The 21,750-nt window shown below is 53.1% G+C and overlaps 1 protein-coding gene and 1 non-coding gene across 8 annotated transcripts in view; one reads left to right on the forward strand and one right to left on the reverse strand.

Annotated features, from left to right (window-relative positions):
• The window catches only part of PPP1R12B (protein phosphatase 1 regulatory subunit 12B), a 167,478-nt gene that overhangs the window by 16,676 nt on the left and 129,052 nt on the right, over positions 1-21,750 (forward strand). The window lies entirely within an intron of this gene.
• On the reverse strand, positions 15,015-15,205 carry LOC138991309 (U2 spliceosomal RNA). Its single transcript, XR_011467336.1, has one exon. It is a non-coding gene; the product is annotated as a U2 spliceosomal RNA (small nuclear RNA).

Consider the following 21,750-nt stretch of genomic DNA (forward strand, 5'->3'; position numbering starts at 1 on the left):
CAGCCTCCTCCCCCAAGGACGCGACACCTTTGGGTGGGATGAGGTGTTATTGCGAGCAAATCATTACTGGCTGTGTAAGGCGGGTGACCGTGGGATGGATGGTGTGGGTGCTCTGAGGAGGGTGTAAGGTGGTGACTGTGGGATGGACGGTGTGGTGCTCTGAGGAGGGTGTAAGGTGGTGACCGTGGGATGGACGGTGTGGTGCTCTGAGGAGGGTGTAAGGCGGTGACCGTGGGATGGACGGTGTGGGTGCTCTGAGGAGGGTGTAAGGTGGTGACTGTGGGATGGACGGTGTGGTGCTCTGAGGAGGGTGTAAGGCAGTGACTGTGGGATGGACGGTGTGGTGCTCTGAGGAGGGTGTAAGGCGGTGACCGTGGGATGGACGGTGTGGTGCTCTGAGGAGGCCGAGGCTGCTTTAGTTGGAAAAGGCACTGTTGGGGCAGCTTGTTGGGCGTCTCTCAACTGCGTATTGAGTAAAGAGATTGACTGTTTTGGCACAGAAGAGTAACCTGAGGAGAGTATTTTAAATGATTAATGTGATGAAGACTGTTTTGGATGGACTGAGTTAGAACTGGACATGGAACAACAGACTGGTTCCAAATAGAAAAAGGAGCACGTCAAGGCTGTATATTGTCACCCTGCTTGTTTAACTTATATGCAGAGTACATCATGAGAACCTCTGCGCTGGAGGAAGCACAAGCTGGAATCAAGATTGCCAGGAGAAATATCAATAACCTCAGCTATGCAGATGACACCACTCTTATGGCAGAAAGTGAAGAAAAACTAAAGAGCCTCCTGATGAAAGTGAAAGAAGAGAGTGAAAAAGTTGGCTTAAAGCTCAGTATTCAGAAAACTAAGATCATGGCATCTGGTCCCATCACTTCATGGGAAATAGATGGGGAAACAGTGTCAGACTTTATTTTTTGGGGCTCCAAAATCACTGCAGATGGTGACTGCAGCCATGAAATTAAAAGATGCTTGCTCCTTGGAAGAAAAGTTATGACCAACCTAGATAGCATATCAAAAAGCAGAGACATTACTTTGCCAACAAAGGTCCATCTAGTCAAAGCTATGGTTTTTTCAGTAGTCACGTATGGATATGAGAGTTGAACTGTAAAGAAGCTGAGCACCGAAGAATTGATGCTTTTGAACTGTGGTGTTGGAGAAGACTCTTGAGAGTCCCTTGGACTGCAAGGAGATCCAATCAGTCCGTTCTAAAGGAGACCCAGTCCTGGGTGTTCATTGGAAGGACCGATGTTGAAGCTGAAATTCCAGTCCTTTGGCCAGCCACCTGATGCAAAGAGCTGACTCATTTGAAAAGACCCTGATGCTGGGAAAGATTGAGGACAGGAGGAGAAGGGGATGACAGAGGGTGAGATGGTTGGATGGCATCACCGACTCAATGGACATGAGTTTGAGCAAGCTCCAGGAGTTGGTGATGGACAGGGAGGCCTGGTGTGCTGTGGTCAATGGGGTTGGAAAGAGTTGGACACGACTGAGCGATGGAACTGAACTGACCAACTGGCTGAGGCCAAAGAAGCAGAAGTTAAGATGCTCAGTGGCTTGTGGAGTGGCTTCCATGGCCCCGTGATGGGGGAACACAGGATGGTGAGACTTCCCAGACAGAGAAAGCAGGAGAGGACAGAGGCAAAGGCAGCCTTAACATTTGGACAGTGCCCTGAGATCCAGCAGATGCTTGTTCAGCACCCGTTGGGTGCCGGATGCTGGCAGCCCAGTGGTGAGGAAGCCCCATCCACTGCTTAGCCGTGAGCAGACACAGGTTGCACAAGGAGGCTGGTGAGGGGCAGAGCAGGGCCCTGTTCAGGCGTGTGTGGCTCGAGGTAAGGCTAGGAGATGCCACATCACTGGCGTGTGCTCAGCAGTCAGAGTTCGGAGAAGGGCTGAGGTCTGAGGCGTGTTGGAGTCAGGGTCAACAGGCCCGGGGCCGTGACCAGTTGGTGGCGTCCTCCCCTCAGTGGCCCCAGCTCCCTTCGTGTGGCGCTGGCACTGCCCCCTCCCGGCCCCGCTCTCCTGAGCTGCTCGGCAGAGCAGGAGAGACCTGGCATTTCTCCTTGGCTGCGCTGCAGACACACTGAGGTTTGTAGTGAAGCCGCAGCAGATGTTTAGGGTGGGATGTGGGGCCGGGCCGTGCGGATGTCGGCCCCGGTCCGCCACGCAGGAGCTCAGGCCGGCCACTTTCTGTGCCGTCTCACCACAGGTGAGGGGAGGGTGATGGCAGTCTCCGACTCAGGCTGCTCTGAGCACCGGCTCAGCGAGTGTGTAAGGTGCCGCGACACTGCCGGGCATGGCTTGCGCGTCCTGGCTGGGGACGTGGATTGTGCGATGCCTCGTCTGGGTCCTCGTTATCGCCTGCCAGCATCGTTGTCATCCCCGGTGACCACGCCTCAGGGACCACCCACATCTTCACTCTTTCCTGGGAAGGATGGTGACCTAGTCATCACTTACTTAAAGAAAGGAAAGGCGCGTCCGGGCTCCTGCTGTACACCTGCAAACGCTCCGTTGCCCTGTCTCCTTGCCACCTCCTCTCAGAGGCTGACTGTGCCCTCCCCTGCTCCTGCCCCGGCCCTGTGCCCGTCTCTGCCTTCCTGCCCCTCTCGCTGCCTGTCGCCTTCTTTCCTTTCAGACACTGCGGGCGTCTCCGTTCTCACAGATGAAGTGGCCTCCAGAAGCCCAGTCCCTTAGTCTTCATGCCTTTTCAGACTTTGCTTCCTTTGTCCTCAGATTCTCTGTTCTGCCCCAGCTCCTGCACTCCGCTGAGGGTCGCGCTTTCCCAGGCTCCTGAGCGGCCGGCCTGCGCTCCGCCTTGGTGCCTTTCCTTTTGGGCCGTTTCATAACGTGTCGTGCACTTGGCTCCTGTTATTACCGAGAACTCTTTTTGTCCTTCCGCTTCATTGCTTGTCCCCCGCTGTTCTATTGCGTCCCGAATCCCTCCTTCCCACTAACCCTCCACTGCCCCTCTTCCCAGATGTTCACCCTCTGCCTGCTTGGTCGCCCCTCGTTTCTCCTTTGGTGGCCTTGCCCGCCCCAGGGCCTCATCCGGAGCTTCTGCGTGGGTTGTGTCCAGGTGTGTCCAGCCCTCCGTCTGGGTATTTCCAGAGCAAAACTGTTTTCATGCCAGACGTGGACCTGTTCCTCCTGTCTAGTCTTTGGGGAGGAAGTTATCATTCCCCTGCTGCCCATCTGACTGCAGGAGAATCATCAGCATCGCTGTGGTGAAGGTGGAGACGCTAAAGCACCTGAACCGGCTGGTCTGGGGCAGCCCCAGGGCCCCCCTCCTGGGCTCACCACACTGGGAGTCGTGGTGGTCTCCAGGAGGCCATAGTAGACTTCCCCTGTGGTCTGCTGCCAGCAGGACGGGCCAGTCCTCTTAAACGCCTCCACTCGAGCCGTGGGGGCCCCGTGCGGGCCCGTGTGATCGGCGTGCTCGTGGAACACTGCGGGCATCCTGCTCATCTGCTGATGGGCCCCCCTTTCTCCTGGCGCACACGTACAGCCTGTTTTAGTAGCACCTACCGTTACCTGTAAAATACCCGTCTAGTAACGGAACTTATATTTAAAACATGATCGCTGCTGAATCTGATTCCACACCAGAGTATTTGTCGGAATACAGAGGCCTGGGCTCCCCTTTGGAAACCCCAGTTGAGTGGGCCCAGCCTGGCAGTCTGTATTGTCACCTGCCCGCAGACCGTTCCGATGCAGCATTTGGAAACCCTTGGAATGCAGGCAGAAAGGCAAGCAGTGTGGCACCTCTGGTGTTAGCCCGTCTTAGCAGCTTCCGTCTCTCCTCCTGGCCACTCTCGGGGACAAGCACAGACAGCGCCTGCCCCTGCCCGCCCGCCGCCGCTTCCGCTCCTGTGGCTGTGTCTGCTGTGGTGCCCCCTGCCTGCCCACCCTCCACTTCCGCGGCTCTGTCTGCTGTGGTACCCCCTGCCTGCCCACCCTCCGCTTCCGCGGCTCTGTCTGCTGTGGTGCCCCCTGCCCGCCCACCCTCCACTTCCGCTCCTGTGGCTCTGTCTGCCAAGGTGCCCCCTGCCTGCCCGCCCTCAGCTTCTGCTCCCGTGGCTCTGTCTGCCGAGGTGCCCCCACCTGCCCACCCTCCACTTCCGCTCCCGTGGCTCTGTCTGCTGCGGTGCCCCCTGCCCGCCCACCCTCAGGTTCTGCTTCCACGGCTCTGTCTGCCGAGGTGCCCCCCGCCCGCCCGCCCTCAGCTTCTGCTCCTGTGGCTCTGTCTTCTGCGGTGCCCCTGCCCGTCTGCTGGTGTGGTATAGTCCCTAAGTTGTATCTGGCTCTGTGTCCCCACGGTATGTAGCCTGCCAGGCTCCTCTCCATGGGATTCTTCAGGCAAGGATACGGGAGTGGGTTGCCATGCCTGCCTCCAGGGAGCTTCCTGACCAGGGCTCAGACCCGAGTCTCCTGCCCCGGCAGGCAGGTTCTTCACTGCTGAGCCACCATGGACGCCCTTTCTGCCCTCTGCACCTGCAGAGTCCTCCTGGCCTTCAGGGCTTAGCTCAGACGTCACTGCCTCTGAGACAGCGACCCTGTTAAAATTCATTCTTCCTTCTGTCCTGTTCTCACGGCATCCTGCTCTTGATGTGGCTTTGGCAGCCATGTGAGACGCCGTCTCCCGCAGCTTCAGGCCTGCCATGTCTTGGGCTAGGCCCCGAGCCCCTGCTTGCAGAGCTCTCTCAACCATCCTTTCTCCTTAGTGTCCAGCACACTGCTGGGAAAAAATGAGTCTGTTCCCATGCGGGTTCTGGAGGCAGGTGGGCTCTCAGACCGGGGCTGCCCTTGGGGAGCTGCATGTTGAGGAAGGGAGCGGGGAGCGCCTGAGGGGGAAGCCAAGGGCCAGCTGGTGTCTTGTGGAAGCTGAAGAAGGACAGGGAGGTTCTTCAGCTGTCCCCTCATCCACCAGCATTTAACCACATGTTTACTGAGCGTCACTGCATGTCACAAGGGCTTCCCTGGTGGCTCAGCGGAAAAGAATCTTCTGCAGTGCAGGGGACATGGGTTCAATCCTTGGGTCGGGAAGATCCCCTAGAGAAGGAAGCAGCAACCTACTCCAGTATTCCTGCCTGGGAAGCCCATGGACAGAGGAGCCTGGCAGGCCACAGTCCACAGGGTTGCATAGAGTCGAACACGACTGAGTGACTAAAAAACAACACTGCCCATCATGCACTGTCCTAGGTAAGAGGAATATCACGTGATGCAGAGTACTCCGGAGTGTGCTTCTGTCTAAAACAGACAGGAAAGTCAAAACCCTGAAAGCAGGGTTGATCCCAGGTCTCCGCAGTGGGTCTTAGCCACGCGACCGCCAGGGACGTCCCCAGATGTTTTCATTTTAAACAATGGAAAAAAATGTAGCTTAGGACTGACGCTCAATCAGCACCCAAATGCACGCATTCGGTCACTGTAAGTTCTGCTCAGCTACGCGGGTGAAGACGTGGAGGCGCTTCACAGGCTGCGCGTCGCATCTCTCTCCGCGCGTCGCGCGTGGCAGGCAGAGCTGCTGCCGCCCCGGTGGTTCCAATACGACCTGTAAACGAAGGGGAGAGCGTGCTTCTCACGGTGTCTGTGAGCACCGTTGGCCTTGGGGGTCACCGCCCCTGTTTCCCACCCGGGGAGTGGACAGCAGAGCCCGGCCAGGTCTTGCGCTCAGCATCGCCCGTCCCCCGCTCAGCCCTGGCCCTGTCTCTCTCCATGGCACCGGCAGAGGTGGTCTCTGCTCCTCTGTAACCTGTGTGCTTACGATTTATTCCAAGACTTCTCCTGGCTGCTGTTTCTCTGAATCTGAGTGCATCCCTTTGAAGACCTCTGCTCCACAGGAATGATTACGCACATTCCTTTTGACTATGAATTCTCCTTATTTGAGTCATATTTGCTCTGTTCTAACACTGGAAGGACTAAGGTCTGAAGTGTCTGCGATGTCACCTTTAAGTCACTGCTCCATCTTCCACCAGGGTTCACATGGTCACTTAGAGTAACTGGACTGCACAGATGGCACCGGCGTTGGTGAAGCGAGTCCTTGCTCTACTCCTGACTGGCTGTGTTCTCTGTCTCACAGATGCTGACGCAAACCTGCATCTCCCTCTTTCTGAAGACCTGACCTGTCTAGTTGTTCTTTCTGTTGTTGTTTGGTTTTGGTGGCATCTTTATTTATTATTTAATAGTGATATAGATAAAGTTTAAATCTTATTGATCCCTTGAATTTTTTTAGACTCATTTCTTTATGTAGAGATAGTTATACAACAAAATGAAATTGGTCGTATTTTTAAACTGTGGGCTAGCACATCCTGTTACCGTTTGAATTTTGGGGAGGAGGAAGCCGTTTCTTTTTAGGCGTCTTCCTCATTAAACTGAGAAGCTTGTGCCGCGTCGTGTGTGCGCAGCGTTTCCCCTTTCTGGCTGGCTGCACGCTCGCTCGTGGTGTGAGCACACAGACGGCGGAGACAGCGGCAGACGCTGCCCTGGCTGCTGTGTTGCTGTTACAGTGACGGCTGCTTTGAGCAGACTTTGGTGATTTCTGTGTTGGGCTGCACTGGGTCTCGGGCGCTGTGAGTCTCTCCGGGGGCCGTGAGGGAGGTTCTTGTCGCTCCACGTCCTGCGCACCAGCTGCCTCGGGTTCTTTACAGCACTGACTCCTCGGACCGCGGCCGAGAAGGTTCCCGAGTCCGTCACTTGCGTTCTCAGTGCAGCTCTGCGGAGCGCTTTTGTGGGCAGCTGTCGGCTCTGCTGCGTGGGTTTCTTCGTGATTAGTTGTCAGATCTCAGGACCAGGTAGCGCATCGCCTGATATTTGGGGTTTGCGCGTGCCTGCCGTCGCATCAGGCTTGTGGGAGTCGAGCGGGACTGGACGTGCCTGTTGCAGGATCTCCTCTCCCCCGTCACACGGGCCGGGTCTCAGCGGTTTGTGTCTGCATGGCCCCGTCTGTGTCTCTTCTGGGCCCAGTACTCCTTCCCTGTGGTGGCTGCTCTGTGGGAGAAGAGAAACCTTGGATCCTTCAAGTGTATTTTCTGTTTCAATCATACTAATTGCCACCTTTCCCTCTGGTTAGTGTTGTGATAGTTTAAATGATTGTTCCAAGAGCCTTTTTTTTTTTTTTAATACAGAGAGACTTTATTCAAAAGGATTGTTGCAGGGGAGGAAGGGACTCTGCAGATAGGGGGAGGGGGTTTTGCAGTAGGGAGAATCCTGGCTCTGCGATCCGGGAGCCCAGGACCTGTTATTCATAGTATTATTCATGACTGACTTCAGAAATGTGCCTGTAAACCTGAGTACTTTAATGAGTTCCTCTGTATTTAGTGTGTTCCATTGACCCTCTTTGTGGGCAAAATCAAGGCACTGAATAGTTAATAATTGGCTTAAGTGCTATTTTATCAAACACCTTGACAAAGTGCTTTTTGTTTTTCAAGGTGGTATATTTATCTTGAGATTTCCCAGGTGGCTCAGTGGTAAAGAACCCGCCTGCCAATACAGGAGACCGGCAGGAGCCTTGAGTTCCATCCCTGGGTCCGGAGGATTCCCCGGAGGAGGAGATGGCAGTCCACTCCAGTATTCTTGCCTGGGAAATCCATGGACAGAGGAGCCTGGCGAGCTGCGGTCCATGGGGTCACGAAGAGTTGGAGACCGAGAGACATCTCACTGCCATTTGCTTTTTGTAACGTGCTAGTCTGCATGAGGGCCATTTTCATGAGGACCTACTGAGATATATCTTTGCCTAAGGCCTTTTTTTAAAAAAAAAAAAAAGGCATGAAGAATTGAAATTGAGTCCAGGGAGAAGAATGTTTTAGGGACATTCGAGGCCAGTGCACAGAGTCTGTTGACTGAGAGAGTGGAGCGGTGATGTCTGGGTCTGCATGCAGTTGCTGGTTTTCCCTCGGACTTCTTGGTGCTTGCTCTGGTCTTTCCGCTGCCCTCTTGGCTGACCTGGGGAAATCACTGTGCCCTTGGCCTTTACCACAGCCCTGGGAAACAGATGCTTTAAGTAACTGTAAGGTCTTGAGTTAAAGAGCTGTCAACCATGTCAGTGTGGCGTATTGACGAATAAAGTTGCTGGTGCTCTGGGAAGTAGGGTGGGCCATACTGTTTACATAGGCTGTCTCACTGAGTGTATAAAAAAATGTTCAGAGCAGGAAAGGTGAAACTTGGTTTCAAAAAGATGAAGGGTTTCTTTCTGCTTGTTCTTAGTTACATAAAGACTTTGACACTCTAAAATGCCCTAATCAAAATTTCTGTGAAAATCTGGCAAGATCATTCTGAGGTTTATCTGAAAGAATCAATCAGAATGTGTTCAGAAGTAGCCAAGGGACTTCCCGGGCAGTCCAGTGGTTAAGATTCCAGGCTTCCACTGCGAGGGGTGTGGGTTCAGTCCCTGGTTGGGGAACTAATGCCCCACAAGCTCAGTGTGTGGCAGAAAAAGAGGAAGAGCCAAGGAAAACCCCAGAGCCCACTGAGCTGGGTCTTGCCCACCAGGTGCCAAAGCCTAGCACCGTTGTGGTTGTTCAGTCGCCTGGTCACGTCCAGCTCTTTGCGACCCAGCGGACTGCAGCACGCCAGGCCTCCTGTCCCTCACCATCTCGCGGAGTTTGCCCAAGTTCATGTTCATTGCATCGGTGATGCCATCCTGCCATCTCATCCTCTGACACCTTCTTCTTCTGCCCTCAATCTTTCTCAGCATCAGGGTCTTTTCCGATGAGTTGGCTGTTGGCATCAGATGACCAAAATACTGGAGCTTCAGCATCAGTCCTTCCAGTGAATATTCATGGTTGATCTCCCTTAAGGTTGACTGGTTTGATCTCCTTGCTGTCCGAGGGACTCTCAGAAGTCTTCTCCACCGCCACAGTTCAGAGGCATCACTTCTTTGGCCTTCTCTACAGTCCAGCTCTCACAACCATATGTGACCACTGGGAAGTCCGTAGCCTGACCATACGGACCTTTGTCGGCAGAGTCGCGTCTCTGCTTTTCAACAGTGTCTAGGTTTGTGATCGCTTTCCTGCCAAGAACAGTCGTCTTCTGATTTCCTGGCTGCAGTCACCGTCCACAGTGATTTGGGGCCCAAGAAGAGGAAAGCCGTCACTGCTTCCACCTTTTCCCCTTCTGTTTGCTATGCAGTAATGGGGCCGATGCCATGATCTTAGTTTTTTTTTTAATATTTTAGTCTTAAGCCGGCTTTCTCTCTCCTCCTTCACCCTCATCAGGAGGCTCTTTAGTTCCTCTTTGCTTTCTGCCATTGGAGTGGTATCACCCGAATATCTCAGGTTGTTGATGTTTCTCCCGCCTTTCTTGATTCTGGATGAGCCTATAACTCATCCAGCCCGATGTTGCCCGCGATGTGCTCAGCATGTAGGTGAAACAAACAGGCTGACAGCAGACAGCAATGTCGGACTCCTTTCTTGATCTTGAACCAATCAGTTGTTCCATCAGTTCAGTTCAGTCACTCCGTCATGTCCGATGACTTTGTATAGTTGATGAAACAAGAGACAGGTAGATGTTTTTCTGAAATTCCCTTGCTTTCTCTATAATCCAGCGAATGCTGGCAATTTGATCTCTAGTTCCTCTTCCTTTTCTAAATCCAACTTGGACATCTGCAAGTTCTTGGTGCCCATAATGCTGAAGCCTAGCATGCAAGATTTTAAGCATGGGAGATGAGTGCAATTACCTGGCGGTTGGCACATTCTTTGGTACTACCCTTCTTGGGAATTGGGGTGAGGATTGGCATTTTCCAGTCCTGTGGCCACAGCTGGGTCTTGCAGATTTGCTAACGTGCTGAATGCAAGACCTTGGTGGCGTCCTCCTCTAGGATCTGAATAGTTCTGTGGGGATTTTGCTTTATTAGCAGCAGTGCTTCTTCAGGCCCACTTGACTTCGCACTCCAGCATGTTTGGCTTTGGGTGGCTAACCACACCACTGTAGTACTCTGGTTCATTAAAATCTTTTTCAATACAGTTCTTCCCTGTATTCTTTCCAGCTCTTCTGATCTCTTCAGCATCTACTAGGTCTCTACCGTTTTATCCTTTATTGTGCCCGTCTTTGGGCGAAATGCTCCCTTGATGTTGCCAAGTTTCCTGAAGAGATCTCTAGTCTTTCCCTTTGTGCTGTTTTCTTCTATCGTTAAACGCTGTTCACTGAAGAAGGCCACCTTGTCTCTTCTAGCTTTGAAGCTCTGCGTTTAATTGGATGTGCCGTTCCCCCTCTCCCTTGCTGCCCTACATTCTCCCACTGTTCGCGAAGCCGCCTCGGATGACTGCTTTGCCTCTCGCGTCCCTTTTCTTTGGGTGGTTTTGCTTGCCACCTCGTGTGCTGCGGACCTCTGTCCATAGTTCTTCAGGCGTGCTGTCAGCCAGCTGGTCCCGTGGGTCCATTCGTCTCCTCTACTGGGAATTCACACAAGATTTAAGTCATGCCTGGCTGGCCTAGTGTTTTTCCTGGTTTTCTTTAGTTTAAGCCTGAATCTTGCTATGAGAAGCTGAGGATCTGAGACACAGTCAGCTCCAGGTCTTGTTTTTGCTGACTGTGTACATCTTTTCCATCTTTGGCTACAAAAATGTAATCGGTTTGATTTCGGTTTTGACCATTTGGTGATGTCCGTGTGTAAAGTTGTCTCTTGTGTTGTTGAAAAAGAGTATTTACCTGTAGTAAAGTCATTAATTTCAATAGTATTGATACAGGAAAAGATATAGATCAATGAAAGAAATAGAGGTTCCAGAAATACAAATGGGAATTTAATTTTGATGAAGATGGCTTTTCAAATTAATAGGACAGAAATGGACTGATTAATCAGTGGTGTTAGAGGACAGTTCTCTAGCTGGTGGGAAAAAGTTAGAGCCCATAAATCTCAGCATCCGCAAAATAAGTTCCAAAGAATCAAAGATCCAGTCAGAGAATGGATCCAGGATCCACCATGTGGATCCACGTGTCCATGTAAGACGAGGAATCTGAAATATGACAAAACGAACCTAGCTACGAAACAGAAGCAGGCTCACGGACCCAGAGACGAGGCTTGTGCCTGCCCAGGGGGAGGGGCTGGGCAGCGACGCAGCGTGTACTCACACACACAAGCATAGTCGTTGTTAGGAGGACATACAGGTGAATATTTTTATAACCAGGAATAGAGGACGGGGTGGGAGTGAAAAGGCTTCCTAAAGAAAACGAAACTCAGAGCTCCTGTAAGACAAGACATTATACAAAAGTTGAAAGATGGACAGCAGACTAGGAAGGAGGTTTATGATCCGAGGATCAGGGCAATGAATTCTTCATAAAAGCAGTTTAAAATTTTTAAATTTTATTTATTTGAATTATAGTTGATTTACAATGTGTTAATATCTACTGTTCAGCAAAGTGATTCAGATATATACACACACACACACACAGACACGTTCTTTTTTTTAAATACCCTTTTTCATTATGGTTTATGGTAGGATATTGAGCTTCTCAGGTGGCTCAGTAGTTAAGGATCCGCCTGCCAAGGCAGGAGACTTGGGTGTGATCCCTGGGTCGGAAAGATCGCCTCCAGAAGGAAATGGCAACCCCACTCCAGTATTCTTGCTGGGAGAATCCCTTGGACAGAGGAGCCTGGCAGGCTACAGTCCATAGGGTCGGGGGATCGCAGAGAGTCAGACACAGCTTAGCGACTAGGCGTGCGCCTCAGGACGCGTACTTCCCTGCGCTGTACAGCCCACCTGCTGGGTATCCATGCTGTGCACAGACACTCACGTCTGCTGACCCCCAGCTCCCACTCGAACCCTCCCCCGGCCCCTCCCCTTGGCGACCACCGGTCTGCTCTCTGTCTGAGTCCGTCTCTGTTTTGGAGACACGCTCATTTTGGTCATCTTTCAGACTCCGGATGTTAGTGATACGGTGTTTGTCTTCCTCTCTCCGGCTTACGTAGTATAATAGTCTCTAGGCCCACCCATGCTGCTCCAGACATCGTTGTTTCGTTTTTATGGCTGAATAATACCGCACTGCCGCACGTGCCGCCTCTCTACCCGTTCATCTGCCGACGGACATGGAGGTGTTCTCCTGCCTCGGCTGTTGTGAATAGCCCCACTATGGGGGTGCATGTATCTTTTTGAATCCGAGTTCATGCAAACAATTTTTAAGAATTTAATTATCCAAAAGAAAAATGAAGAAAGGCTATGAATGGGCATCTGTTTTTTTGGGTGGAAAATATGTGGCATAAAACCCATACGGAATTGCCAGGGACCCAGAATTGCTGAACAGTTGTGAAAAGGAGTAAGGTAGGAGGCCTCACTGCCTGGTCAGAACCGACCTCAGAGCAGTGGTGATCGAGACAGCGTGGTTTTGGCACAAAGGTGGACATACAAGTCAGTGAGATAGAATTGAGAGTTCAGAAAGAAATTCACCAACTGACTTTTTTACGAAGGTTCCAAGACCACTCAGTAAGGAAATAATTTTTTTCAGCGAATGGGGCTACAGCAGTTGTGTTGTCCCATGCAAAAGAGTGAGGTTGGACCTTTACCTCATCCTGTATACAGAAATTAACTCAACATAGATCACAGACCTGAGTGTAAACGCTAAAACTTTTAGAAGAAAACATAGCAGTAATATTTTCCATGACCTTGGACTTGGTAAAGGATTCTTAGATATGACACCACAAGCATGATGGGGGGAAAAAAAGAAAAGATAGTTTGAACTCATTGAAATTAGAATGTAGAGAAGCTGGAACTGTCACACCCTGGAGGGGATATAAGATGGTAAAGCAGCTTTGGAAAACAGCCTGGCAGTCCCTCAAACAGTTACGTGTGGTGTTACCCTATGACCCAGCAGTCCCACCCCAGGTAATACGTGCACTCAAAGTAGATGGAAGACGTTCCCGTAAAAACCTGAACACAGATGTTTACAGCAGCATTGTTCGTGATAGCCAAAAGGTTGGAGACAACCCAGATGGCCATCAGCTTATGACTGGATGACCAGAATGTGGTGTGTCCAGATGCTGCTAAGTCACTTCAGTCGTGTCCGACTCCGTGCGACCCCATAGATGGCAGCCCACCAGGCTCTCAGTCCCTGGGATTCTCCAGGCGAGAACACTGGAGTGGGTTGCCATTTCCTTGTCCAGTGCATGACAGTGAAAAGTGAAAGTGAAGTCGCTCAGTCGTGTCCGACTCTTCACGACCCCATGGACTGCAGCCTACCAGGCTCCTCTGTCCATGGGATTTTCCAGACAAGAGTACTGGAGTGGGGTGCCATGAAGTCCTGGGGCTTATCTGGAGGTCCAGTGGTTAGGAATCCACCTTCCAAAGCAGGGAACTTGGGTTTGATCCCGGGCTGAGGAGCCAAGATCCCACACGGGCAGCTAAGCCCACACACCACAAGTAGAGAAGCCAGAGACTCAGAAGCTACCGAGTCCATGCACTCTAGACCCCGAGAGCCACAGCAGATGAATGTTGGCTTGAGTGCAGCCAAATAAATAAGGAAAGGAGTGAAGTACTGATACACGCTATAGCTTTGGATGAACCTTGAAAACGTGCGTGAAAGATGTCACAGAAGCCTGCATACTGTATGATCCGTTCATATGAAGGCCCAGACAGGGAATCAGCCAGCATGAGAAGTAGAGGAGTGGTTACCTAGGGCTGGGGAAGGGGGCTCACAGGTGGGCTTTCTTTTTGAGGAGACAGAAATTTTCTAAAATTGACCATGGTGATGGATTCACTCGGACTGTACTAAAAAAGAGAAACTAACACTGAAGAGCAAGCATACCACGGAATTATGTACTTTAGTGGGCACGTTACGTGGTGTGTGTCTCAGTAAAGCAGTTTTAAAATCTTAAAAACTGAGAAACTGCCCACTTTGATTATTAATCAGGAAAAGGCACACTGAAACGATGTTTTTGTTCAGAACCTTAACGTAAGTGTAAACACTGGCTCTGTCAGGTGTGGCTGTGGGCGTGGAATTGGGACGTGGGGCGCTTAACACTCTTGTGAACGGGTGAAGCCTCTTCAGAGGCCGATCGGCGGAATTCATAAAAGCGCGTCCAGATTATTTGGCCCCAGGTTTTCTTCACTTTTATTGGCACGTGTACTGAAAGATGTGTGCACAGAAGTTTTCTTCGTTTAAAGGTGATTCTGTTTATTTCTTCACTGGATCTTCCTCTGGGCGCAGCGAGCGGCTGGGTCAGGCTTCTCACCGCAGGGGCTCCTGCTGTGCGCACGGGCTCCAGGGCCTGAGGCTTCGGAGGGGACTCATGGGAGCTTCTGCTGTGGGCACAGGCTCCAGGGCCTGAGGCTTCAGGGGGGGACACGTGGGGGCTCCCGCTGTGGGCACAGGCTCCAGGGCCTGAGGCTTCAGAGGGGTGCGCCTGGACTCAGTTGCCCTGCAGCCCGTGGGATCTTCCTGGCTCAGGAAGTGAACCCGTGTCTCCAGCGTTGGCAGGCAGATTCTTTACCGCTGAGCCACCAGGGAAGCTCCAGAAGTGTTTGTGTTCTGGTTTTTTTTTTTTTAATATTTGTTCATGTATCTTTGCTGGATTTCAGTTGCAGCATGTGGGATCTAATTCCCTGACGAGGGACTAAACCCCGGCCTCCGGTATTGGGAGAGTGGAGTCTTAGCCACTGGGCCACCAGGGAAGTCCCCGGACGTGTTTTTTAGTTTGTTGTTTATGAAGGAAAACTTACAGCAAACCTAAATTTATATGAAGAGGGGAAGGGTTACGTAAATTATAATACATTGATATATTCGTAGTGTGGCAGTCTTTCGCAGTTGTGAACAAAGGATAGACTTGGACAGACGTGCAGTTACGTGGAAGGTGTGAAAATATTGGGGAAGACAAGCCGTAGGGCAGCTAAGCTCGTGTGCCGTAACTCCTGGGCGCCACGCCGCCGGAGCCTGCTCACCCAGAGCCTGTGCTCCCAGCACAAGCCTCCCGTGCCCCGTGGAGCGCAGCAAGCCTGAGCACAGCAACCAAAAGAAGTTTTTAGTGAGAGAAATACAAATAATATATCCCTATTTGTGTTTTTATTTTTTTTTTCCTTTCTTTTTTTCTTTTGTGCACCGTTCCTGGACGTACTGCAATACCAGGTCGATGCGTGGAGTGGACGGAGCAAGCTCCTATTCCAACTCCTAATCCCAAAAATCCATTTAATATATTGTCCTCGGATAGAGGACGTATCAAATATTAAACTGATAAGAACAGATACTACACTTGATCTTAGCCAAAAGGCCGAGAAGCGATCCTATTTGTGTTTTTAAAAGCCTAAAAGATGTGTAAAAAACTGTCCGTGTAGAGGTGCATGTGTCTAGCCCGCACTTTAGGAGGATGCACACCAGGCTGTGGGGGTCACTGGTTCTGTGCAGTTTGCCGCTGTCGTTCAGTCGCTCAGTCGTGCCCGACTCGTTGCGACCCCCTGGACTGCAGCACGTCAGGCCTCCCTGTCCTTTACTGTCTACTGGAGCTTGCTCAAACTCATGAGTCCGTGATGCCATCCAACCATCCCATCCTCTGCTGCGCTCTCCTCCTCCTGCCTTCAGTCTTCCCCAGCATCAGGGTCTTTTCAAGTGAGTCAGTTCTTCTCATCAGGTGGCCTAAGTATTAGAGCTTCAGCATCAGTCCTTCCAATGAAAATTCAGGGTTGATTTCCTTTAGGATGGACTGGTTTGATCTCCTTGCAGGCCGGGGGACTCTCAAGAGTCTTCTCCAGCTCCGTTAATTCAAAAGTAATCTGAGAGTTGGACTAGGGCCATGTTCCCTAAATTATTGTGGTGGATGGTTTCAGGAAAAAGAACTTTACATTTAAAAAAATTTTTAGTAGTTTCTTTTTTATCCCCAGTAGTGAATTTATATTATCAGCAAAATTGATTATCCTTAGAAAACTGAAAAATAGAGTTACCGTATGATCCAGCAGTCCTCCTCTCCTGGGCATGTATCAGACAGAACTATGATTCAAGGAGTTACATGCGTCCCAGTGTTCACTGCAGCGCTGTTTGCAGCAGCCAAGACATGGAGACACCCTGAGCGCCGTCAGCAGATGCCGCGCCGAGGCCCTGCTGCACAGCCGGCGTCCCGGCCCCGAGGGCGCTGGTCAGCGTCCTGCGATGATGGAAATAATGTGAAGTGTATATACCTGACTCACTGCGCTGTGTGCCAGAGACCAGGCGTGTGTATCAGCAGTGCTTCAGCCGATCTGTTCATGAAAGCACCTGTGTAGGCCCTGCCTCGCGGCTGTGGAGCCTCAGTTCCCGGACCAGGAACTGGACCTGGGCCACCGCAGTGAAGCGCTACGTCCTGACCGCTGGACGGCTGGGCGTGTCCTTCCCCACCTCCACACCGGTGCCCCTTCAGGACCCCTCCTCTGGCCTCGCTGTACCTGCTTCCCTCGGGCAGCAGCGAGGCTCTTCCTGCTGGCAGTCGGGCGTCTGTTCTCACCCTCGGACGCAGTCCCCACGACCCCATTCCTGTCTTCAAAGCCGCAGGCCCTCCCTGCTGCCTCAGGGGTGGCCTCCACTGCTGCGCTCCACCCTGCCCGCCGGTCTGAGCGCTTCGGTCCGGCAGGTGAAGCCGTGTGCCCGTGTTCATGTGGGCCCCACCTCCAACGGAGCGCAGACTGGCCAGGCTCCTCGCCGTTCCAGAAAACTGGCTTTGCTCCTCTCCTCTAGACCCTCGTGTGTCCTGCTCCCTTTCTTCTGATTGGGCTTCCCTGGTGGCTCAGCTGGTAAAGAATCCACCTGCAGTGCAGGAGGCCTGGACTCGATCCAGGGGTTGGGAAGATCCCCTGGAGAAGGGAAAGGCTGCCCACCCCAATTCTCTGGCCTGGAGAACGCCATGGACTGTATAGTCCATTGGGTCCCAAAGAGTCGGACACAACTGAGTGACTTTCACTTCACTTTCTTCTGATTCTCTTTATGCCTCTGTTTTCATCTGGTGACTCCTTGTCCTTTATAACAGGGGTGAATAACATCCATTTTGGGAGGTGCTTCCCATGACCCCCAGAGTTCATGATGTCTGTGCTCTGGCACTGTACTTACCTCTTTTGTTACTTTAGACTCTCACTCCTGTGACGTGTATATTTGAATGACTGTTCTACCACTAAATGGTAAAGTCTTACTCGTTTTTGATTCCTCCCTGTCTTCCAAAGGACGGTGTCTGGCATAATGTTGGCCTCAGAAAATGTTCCCAGGGTGTGACAGCACCTCACACCCTGGACAGGTCGCTAGGAAGAGTCTAACCTGTTCTTCGGTGACGCGTGTCAGTGCTGGATATGTCTTCCCAGCTTCTCCTCTTGTGCTAACAGGGACTTGATGGCTTTCGACAGCTGGTGACCCTGTCTTGGCAAGACCCGGTCTGTGGCCCAGGGCCCCGTGAGCTGCTCTCTGTGTCTCCCGGTCCTCCGATCTCCTCTGTGCACCTCCTTCTCTCGTTAACGGCAGGGCTGCTGTGGTCTGAGCTCACCCAGAGTTTATACCTCATTTCTGTCTATTTTAAATGCAGCGGATACTTTCTGCCTTTTCCTAGGGACTCAGCAAGTGTGGTGATATACAGAATGTGGTCACGGTAGCTGCTGCTGCTCACAGAGCATCTCATATGCTGGACACTCGGTGCCCTGTGGGCCTTCGCTCGTTTGAGACCCCTGACGCAGGCCCCGCGGTCGGCGTGTGACCCCTGACCTGGGCCCCGAGTTCGGCGTGTGACCCCCTGACACGGGCCCTGTGGTCGGCGTGTGATCCATGATGTGGGCTCCGTGGTCGGTGTGTGACCCCTGACTCGGGCTCCGAGTTCAGTGTGTGACCCCTGACGCGGGCTCTGCCGTCGGCGTGTGATCCATGACGCGGGCTCTGCGGTCAGCATGTGACCCATGACGTGGGCTCCGAGTTCGGTGTGTAACCCCTGACGTGGGCTCCGAGTTCGGTGTGTGACCCCTGACGCAGGCTCTGTGGTCGGCGTGTGATCCATGACGCGGGCTCCGTGGTTGGTGTGACCCCTGACACATGCACCCTTGGTCTGAGAGAAGCGCTCGCCTGGGATTTGCCAGTTACTCGGCCTCACTCGCGGTCCCTCGGTGTTAGGACCCTCCGTGCATGACAGGGTTGAGGTTTGGAGACTGGACTACGAAACTTCTATCTGAGACGAATCATGGGCTTTGAGAAAATGCTGCGTTCATCTTCCAGGCCCTTCATCTTCTTCTTGACTTTTCAAAAACCCGCCTCGATGACAAGTTAGGGTCGCTGGGCACAGCCTTTGTATGTAGTACAGAAGTTGCCACGTGATGCCTGTTTGACAGCTCAGTGGGCATTTCTTCATTTCAATGCCCAGGGACGGTGAGGGAGACCTTATTTGAAGGGTAAGGGTGGTGGCACTTCTAGGCGGTCCTGTTAGACCCCGAGTGAACATGTGTTTGAAATCAAAACAGTGTCAACCTCAGACAATAAGGTGCTTGCTCTTAACTGAAGGAAGGTTTCTCTGGCCGCAGATTATAGCCGGTTACAGCCTTGGGGACAGGATGCCAGTTTACTGAGAGCAAGAATCTTGGTCATGTGACACTGCATGGAAAATACTTGTGCTGCCTCTGTCGGCTCTCTCCCCTGAAAGGCCACAGATCTGTGTCCAGAGCCGGCCCGAGCGCTGAGCGCATCTTCAGATATAGTTCTCACCACTGGGGCCAAGCCACCCGTGCCCGCAGCCCAGAGCCCTGAGCCAGGCTGGCGGTGCTGGGGCACCTGTTGCGTTGGACAGTCTGCCGCCGTGATCCCCGACAGGCAGGCTCTCTGTGGCCGCAGTGGACGCTTGACTCAGTCGTGGGTCAGGCGGTCTGAGCTACAGTAAAGTAGAGCCTTTTCGAAGGGCTTATCTGCTCAGGGTTTATCCAAATGTATTGAGGCCTGGGCCGCCTTGACTCCGCTCGAAGGCGTCTGGTGGCATGCTGAGGCTGCCCTGCTGGAGCCCGGGGCCTGTGAGCTGAGCCGTGTCGGTGGAGCCTGGGGCCTGTGAGCTGAGCCGTGTCGGGTCCACAGCCTCGTGGTTCAGCCCTCCCACGTCCCCGCCCGCCATGGCCCCAGTCCTCAGGCGGTGCTTTCAGCAGCGCATCTGACGAGAGCACATGGTCAGGCCTTTCAGGGCATTTGCTCTTTGGGCTGAAAATTGATTTTAAAACCTTCTGGTAAAATGCAGCTGTGTCTTAAGAAGTGGTGTAGTTGATTTCCTGACCATTTTCATCTGGCAGAGAAGCGGTGACTGGCTGCAGTGACCCCCGTTGGCACCCAGGGCGAGGTTGCCGCCGGTCCTTGGGGGGCTGATGCCTGCTCCATGTCAGGCGTGCCGGGGCCCTGTGGTCTGTAGCCAACCACCACGAGCTTGGTGGCTGGAAACAGCAGGAGCCTGTCCCCTCACGGCTCTCGAGGTGGGAGGCTGAAGCCTGAAGTCAGGGTGCGTTGGGGCCGCCCTGGCCCTGGAGCTCCAGGGAGAGGCTCTCCTCTAGTCTCCCAGCTCCTGGTGACGGCCAGCGTGCTCCAGGCTCTGCCCCAGGCACTCTGCCGCTCCTCTCCTGTCTTCGCCAGCTCTCCCCTGCCTGCTTGTCTACCTCTTAGCAGGACGCTGGTTGGATTTGGGGCCCCTCGGGTCATCCAGGACACTTGCGCACCTGGAGACCGTAACCTGCCTACACCCGCAGGGCCCCCGTGTTTGAGTCGGGTCCCCCTCCGGCTCCTGGGTTAGGAAGTGGACGCACCCCGCTAGGCTACCATTCCGCCGCTGCCCGGTGGATGGAGATGCGTGCCCAGCACAAGCCGTGCGGCGTCAGCATGCTGCCCTCAGTGGGGCCGGCCCACCCCAGGACGTGCCGTCTGCTCTCAGTGGGATGAGTCTGGAGAGGTCTTAGAGTCCAGGTAGCCAGGAGTCACCTGAATCTGTAGAAAATGGGAGTTTCTATGTGTTTGGGCGTTTGTTCTTTTCCACAGACGTCTGTTGGGGACCTGCTGGGTGCCAAGTGTGGTCCTAGTATTTGGGATCTATCAGTGAACAAATCACCAGAGAGCCCTCCCTCGTGGGATCTGCACTCTGGCTTTGCTGGTGAACTTGAGACTTGCATGTAGGTGATTCCGGTGCTTGGTGATAAGCACTTGTGTGAAAGAAATTTGGCTCTTTGCTGTTATGTCCAGGCATTTAGGGTTTTCAGCATAAAGTAGACATTGCATAATTTTGGGAATTATATAAATTTTGAGTTATATAAACTATAAATTGTTATTACTGGGTTATGCAAGTTTGGAGGATAGAGGACAAGATAGTGAAAGGTGTGGAAGGGGCCGCGTCTCCAGCGTCGCCCTCCCCCAGTGTCGCCCCTCTCCCCCGCGCCACCCCCGCCCCCGGGCGCCCCCTCCCCGCCCCACCCCTGGCATCATCACCCCCCAGCGACATCATCCCCCAGCGTGATCTGTGGGATCGAGGCCGGGAAATCCGGCTGCCCAGAGCCCGGCGTCAGTGTGCTGCGCCTGCACCGGAGTGCACGGGCCTGGGGGGACGCTCTTCCAGGCCAGGGCAGGCTCTGAGACACGGCAGCGAGGTCGGCTCTGGGCCCGTGGCGTGCGGTGGCGGTGACAGTTGCGGGCTATTCTGGGGATGGAGGCAGCTTTGTTCTGTGAGGCCTCCCTCGCACTCCCAGATTAACGCCGTCAGCTGCTCCTGCCTCTGATAGAGAGGGCAGGGCAAGGTACAGTTGAGGGGGGTGGTGCTCCCTTTTCTCCAGGCCCTGAAGTCAAGCCTTTTTCCTGGGGGAGAGATGCTTATTGCCAGGGAACGGTGACATGCTGATTCTAGGAAGCTTTAAATGATTACCTGGCAATTTTTCTGGTAGCCTTCTGGACTAATAATTAAATAATATCTCCTTTTCTCAAGGAGCTTAGAACAGGTTGTTACTTTAGTAATATTCTGTGTCGAAAGTGACATCAGAAAGCCCTTTAGTGTCTTGGCCTGTTCCATGGGAGGCCCGTGCAGCCCTGCGTGGGGGCCGTGGCTTCGTAGGCGGCCGCCTGCCCGCCCCTCGCTGAGGCCCGGAAGAGGCGCAGCACAGCTGCAGAGGGAGTGGGCGAAGCGTCTGATGTAGTCTGTGTTTAGCTGAGAAGCCTCTCGAGGACTGTTTGTTTCTCTTCCTTTAGTCATACTCATTCTCCTAGTGAAGGGGAAAGTCGCTCAGTTGTGTCCGGCTCATTGCGACCACGCGCACTGCAGCCCGACAGGCTCTTCTGTCCTTGGGGACTCACCAGGCAAGAATACTGGACTGGGTAGCCGTTCCCTTCTCCAGGGGTCTTCCAACCCAGAGACCCAAACCCAGGGCTCCCGCATTGCAGGCGGATTCTTTAGCCATCATGGAAACCCTCCTAGAGGGAAACAAATTCCCCGAGACAAAGAACAGAGAATGGTCCCCCTTAGATGCCTGAGCGGAGAAGGCAGTGGCACCCCACTCCAGTACTCTTGCCTGGAAAATCCCATGGACGGAGGAGCCTGGTGGGCTGTAGTCCATGGGGTCGCGAAGAGTCGGACACGACTGAGAGACTTCACTTTCACTTTTCACTTTCATGCATTGGAGAAGGAAATGGCAACCCACTCCAGTGTTCTTGCCTGGAGAATCCCAGGGACGGGGGAGCCTGGTGGGCTGCCGTTATGGGGTCGCACAGAGTCGGACACGACTGAAGTGACTTAGCAGCAGCAGCAGCAGGTGCCCGAGAGCGTCTGCCTGCAGCTCTGTGGGCTGGCCTGCCTGACAGGGTCCGCTTTAGTTGACTGTGGACAGA

This window comes from Bos mutus, chromosome 16 (genome assembly GCF_027580195.1).
Source record: "Bos mutus isolate GX-2022 chromosome 16, NWIPB_WYAK_1.1, whole genome shotgun sequence".
Lineage (NCBI taxonomy): Eukaryota > Metazoa > Chordata > Mammalia > Artiodactyla > Bovidae > Bos > Bos mutus.